The sequence below is a fragment of the Oreochromis niloticus genome, linkage group LG9 (assembly GCF_001858045.2).
Source record: "Oreochromis niloticus isolate F11D_XX linkage group LG9, O_niloticus_UMD_NMBU, whole genome shotgun sequence".
Taxonomy (NCBI): Eukaryota; Metazoa; Chordata; class Actinopteri; order Cichliformes; family Cichlidae; genus Oreochromis; species Oreochromis niloticus.
Genome location: NC_031974.2, coordinates 1367321 through 1373374, shown reverse-complemented (window position 1 = coordinate 1373374; position 6054 = coordinate 1367321).

Sequence of the window (6054 nt, the reverse complement as noted above, 5' to 3'; positions counted from 1 at the left end):
GGGATTCCCATGATGCATTGAGTTTTTCCTTTCCAGTCACCTTTCTCACTCACTATGTGTTAATAGACCTCTCTGCATCGAATCATATCTGTTATTAATCTCTGTCTCTCTTCCACAGCATGTCTTTATCCTGTTTTCCTTCTTTCACCCCAACCGGTCGCAGCAGATGGCCCCGCCCCTCCCTGAGCCTGGTTCTGCTGGAGGTTTCTTCCTGTTAAAAGGGAGTTTTTCCTTCCCACTGTCGCCAAAGTGCTTGCTCATAGGGGGTCATATGATTGTTGGGTTTTTCTCTGTATTTATTATTGTGCGATCTACTGTACAATATAAAGCGCCTTGAGGCGACTTTTGTTGTGATTTAGCGCTATATAAATAAAATTGAATTGAATTGAATTGAATTGACAATGAAAGTCTGGTTGGAACGCCAAGTTGGAAACGGGCGACAGGGGAAATTGGTTCAAATGAGTGCTTCAAATAGTAAGAGAGGAATTCAAAACAATATTGAACCTTAAGAAGAAGAATGAGAACATACAATTAAGTCCGATTGTGGTATCAAGAGAACTGAAAAAGTTCTTCAAAAAGAATTCTAAGGTATGGGAACCTCTTGATGGCAGGTAAGACAGAGGAGGAAACAAAATAATGCGTACTGAGCGCATATGTAAAAAGACTGTAGAGAGAACGCTTAAGGGAGAAAATAAAACAGTCATTTATGAGATCAGTCGTTGTTGGTCAATGGACATGATAATTTGCATATTAATGATCAAGGAACTGACCTCACAGCTCATTGTTCATTAAGTGGTGCTAGTTTCAGTCATTGTGCATATGTACTGTTTATAAAATGAGGGAAACCTGCAGTCAGCTGAGACTGAAGAAGTCACTTAGATGAGAGATTAAATGTTTCTACTGCTGAAAACACGTCCAGATGAACAGAATCAAGTTTTTAGGATTTACTTACGTGGATGATAAATTAATATCATTAACCATCTCTGTGACATTATATTGGGTCTGTTCTTTAGATAGACAACAGATAGTTTCTGTCTTAACTTCTTTCACTTGGATATCGCCTCTCTCGCGACATCAGTTTATAGCTGTTTGGCCCTGTAGTTCTTCATACTCCAACCTCTCATTATCACCTTGACTGCATCCCAAATTAAAGCAGATTCAACCAGGCTATTCTTATTCTCTTGTAAACATTCACTGATTTCTCTCCTAGTGTCCTTTATAATGTTTTCATTGTTTAGTATACTCGTGTTCAGTCATCTTACTCCTGGATAAATGGATCGTCTTATGGTCAGAGACATCTGCTGTGCTGGTAGAAGACTAATTTTCTGATGCCTGTTCACTACATTCATAAGAAAGTAGTCAATACCACAGCATACATAATGAGTAACTGAGTAGTGTGTATAACTACCAAACACTGAACAGCCCTCCTTCTTTAATAAAATATTAAATTCTTTTGAGATAAGGGACCAGTGTTGTTTTTACCTACTTCTATTGTTTTACATGTGCTACATAAATAGGAATGACTTGACACTCAACACAAAAGTGGTTTTACACTTAAATATTTTCATTTTTCATGTTCAGTTCATTTCACATGTTTTAGTGGGGTGAATGGGTTATTTTTAATATCTGCATTTAGTTGATAGATAATCACTATGCTGAAGTGACAACTATGATAACAAATACCACTCTGTAAATAACATTAGGACCACCAACACGAGTCATGACTGAAACTTTACTTTCAGCACTAAGTGAGCGACGTGAATATTCTTTGCCTCTCTGACAGGAATCTGTCTGTGACCTCTGACCTCTGCTCAGGTCTGCGTCTGTCTTAGGGACTTCCCTCCTCCTTAGTGAGTTTATTTTGCTGCTCTTTCTGAAGAAAAAAAAACTGCTCTTTTTCGTGTTTTTATGAATTTGTGGCATGCCACAATAGAGAACGTCCTTCCTACATGCATTTCTGTATTACATATTTTCATTTACAACCATAAAATATCTCCACATGATGCTCTTGTTTCTCACCAATGACAGTAGACAGTCATTGGTCAGAGAAAATAACAGTCATTGTGTGTGATTCAGTAGTCCATTTTGTTTAGGAAGGTTCCAAACTAAGAGACGTGACCCAGAAGTCTCTTTGTGGCAGAAATAGTAAGTGTGCTTAAGGTTCTGTATAATCAGTGTTTATTAGTGATGTCCTTTGGTGTACTGCAGTCTTTAGGATGAATTTTTACTTTACAGTTCAGTGATGGATGAAAGGAATTTTATTGGGAGTCACAGAAATCCTTAAAAAGCAGGGGAGAAAGAGTTCCACAGTATCACAACAGTAAATTATAAGACAAAAAGATTTATTTAATTTTGTATGTTATAGAAGTGACAGATTTATAAAGCGAGGTATATTATTGTAGTGTCACAACTGCAGGATGATTTACTAACAGAGCTTCTATAAAGAAACCACTTCAAGCTCATGATTCATGTATGTGTCTCTCCCTGACAACAGCGAGGAAATTGAGATAAATACAAGGACGCTGAAGGAGAATCAAAATGCTTTTGATATAAGAGACAACTGTTCTGATAGAAATCACTGAGCACTGTGCAAAGAGTTCTGAGGATTAGGACTCGGGTACAGATTTGTCCAGAGCACAGATGCATCAGTACAAACTGTTTCATCCTATAAACCTGAACTCAGTGAAAACTGACTGTTCAATGTGCTAAAGAACAGAAAACGTTATTTCCCATCATACCATGAGCAACATTCAGGCATGTAACACAGTAAAACTTTTATTTTTTACATATTCAGCAGAGAGAGTTAGCTGTGTGCACTGCAACAACAAAAAAGTGTAATTTATTTCTGTTTGATTTCATTAAAAACTGTGTTATTAAGAAAAAATAAATGGGGCTAGTCTCAAAACACTCAGCATGAGGACTGACTGGAGAATTTCAGGACAGAGCCAAAGTTTTGGAACTGAAATAAAAACTTAAGCCAAATTACACAGTTGTTCTACAAACATTTCCCATCATAAAATTACACTGTCCTAACTAGCACAACCCCTACAGGCAAAAGACAGGATGGGTTTTTTTCAATGTTGGATTTTGTGCAATTTGCAGTAACTTGTGTGCTACAGACTTTGTAATTTACATTTGTGTGACTTATTTAATTATTTTTCTCCTGAAAGTGAACCTCTTACAAAAACATATGCCATAACTTTGAGTCACAAACTGACACTGAGCCTCTTCAGTAAATCCAGAAGCTTTTTAACATCAAAAGAAGTCTTTGCTGCTGCAGACATTAGTAAATCTGACCCAAAATGTTACTTCTTTAAAATTCAAACTTTATAAAGGAATATTTTTAAGAGAGAACACATTGTGGCGAAATAAGATGTTTGTTTTGTAGTCCATCTTCTGCACATTGTAGTTTCAACAGGGCAGACATCCGGTGTCCCATTGTTACAGACAGATGGGAGTAAGGCTGTTTAAATTCTCAGCACCGCTCTTCTCTTTTCCTGAATCTTTAACAATTCTACTTCCAACGATGACTTTCTCATAGAACACAAGGAAAAGAAGATAGGACAGTAGCGGTTTTAGATATGGGCGACACGGGCAGTTGCCCGGGGCGGCATTGTGGTGGGGGCGGCATCACGGGCATCGGCAAAAAAAAAAGAAAAAAAAATGCTCGTACTCATGCTGCCCCGACATCAGCCAGCGCATATTGGGAATAGCACAGGCACCGATCGGTTTTCTATCGCCTATTTGCTGGGAGTAAGGGCGCCCTGCGTTTGCGAGGTGCGCCTGCTGCTTGCGGCACAGGGAGGAGAGGGCGGGGCGGCGGGGGATTCTCTGGCTGACTGGAGCAGCGTCTAATAACCAACTCGCAAAATAAAACAAAATACAGGGAGTGCAGAATTATTAGGCAAGTTTTATTTTTGAGGAATAATTTTATTATTGAACAACAACCATGTTCTCAATGAACCCAAAAAACTCATTAATATCAAAGCTGAATGTTTTTGAAAGTAGTTTTTAGTTTGTTTTTAGTTTTAGCTATTTTAGGGGGATATCTGTGTGTGCAGGTGACTATTACTGTGCATAATTATTAGGCAACTTAACAAAAAACAAATATATACCCATTTCAATGATTTATTTTTACCAGTGAAACCAATATAACATCTCCACATTCACAAATATACATTTCTGACATTCAAAAACAAAACAAAAACAAATCAGCGACCAATATAGCCACCTTTCTTTGCAAGGACACTCAAAAGCCTGCCATCCATGGATTCTGTCAGTGTTTTGATCTGTTCACCATCAGCATTGCGTGCAGCAGCAACCACAGCCTCCCAGACACTGTTCAGAGAGGTGTACTGTTTTCCCTCCTTGTAAATCTCACATTTGATGATGGACCACAGGTTCTCAATGGGGTTCAGATCAGGTGAACAAGGAGGCCATGTCATTAGTTTTTCTTCTTTTATACCCTTTCTTGCCAGCCACGCTGTGGAGTACTTGGACGCGTGTGATGGAGCATTGTCCTGCATGAAAATCATGTTTTTCTTGAAGGATGCAGACTTCTTCCTGTACCACTGCTTGAAGGTGTCTTCCAGAAACTGGCAGTAGGACTGGGAGTTGAGCTTGACTCCATCCTCAACCCGAAAAGGCCCCACAAGCTCATCTTTGATGATACCAGCCCAAACCAGTACTCCACCTCCACCTTGCTGGCGTCTGAGTCGGACTGGAGCTCTCTGCCCTTTACCAATCCAGCCACGGGCCCATCCATCTGGCCCATCAAGACTCACTCTCATTTCATCAGTCCATAAAACCTTAGAAAAATCAGTCTTGAGATATTTCTTGGCCCAGTCTTGACGTTTCAGCTTGTGTGTCTTGTTCAGTGGTGGTCGTCTTTCAGCCTTTCTTACCTTGGCCATGTCTCTGAGTATTGCACACCTTGTGCTTTTGGGCACTCCAGTGATGTTGCAACTCTGAAATATGGCCAAACTGGTGGCAAGTGGCATCTTGGCAGCTGCACGCTTGACTTTTCTCAGTTCATGGGCAGTTATTTTGGGCCTTGGTTTTTCCACACGCTTCTTGCGACCCTGTTGACTATTTTGAATGAAACGCTTGATTGTTCGATGATCACGCTTCAGAAGCTTTGCAATTTTAAGACTGCTGCATCCCTCTACAAGATATCTCACTATTTTTGACTTTTCTGAGCCTGTCAAGTCCTTCTTTTGACCCATTTTGCCAAAGGAAAGGAAGTCGCCTAATAATTATGCACACCTGATATAGGGTGTTGATGTCATTAGACCACACCCCTTCTCATTACAGAGATGCACATCACCTAATATGCTTAATTGGTAGTAGGCTTTCGAGCCTATACAGCTTGGAGTAAGACAACATGCATGAAGAGGATGATGTGGACAAAATACTCATTTGCCTAATAATTCTGCACTCCCTGTAAAAACAAACCAACAAACACGAAAACACCAGACATCATGATACAGACTTATAATTTGCACCAATGTTTTTTCAAAATTCTATACGCGAAAAGTGAGAACGAGAGCCCTCCGCGCGCCTGCTCGCTGCTGAAGTCAAAGTAAACTCTATTATCATCTCCGTTATATACAGTCCAGTATATAGAGGGACGAGACGACGAGGCTCCAGTTATTTTCTTTCTCTTTATCAGAAGAGAAAGAAAATAAATACACACTTTAGGGCTAGGGGTAAAGGGATCAATAACAATTTAAAATTTATAATTTATAATTTAGAGGTTGATGATTTAAAGTCTCAAACACAACCCGTCGAAAGGGGAGGGGGGCGGCTGCTTCCAAATAGAGCACATTTCCTTCATAATGTTGTAAATCCAAGCCCATTATGTATTCATGATTTGAATCCTGGGTTGTGTGAAATCCCAGAAATACACCCTATTTCTGGTGGGGGGGGCGGCAGAGGGAGTGTTCGCCCAGGGCGCCAAACAGGCTAGGACCGCCACTGAGATAGGAGGTAGCTTTGGAACACACCCCACGATGTTGCGCTGTGCAGCTGAGTCATGTGACCGGACACCAACAA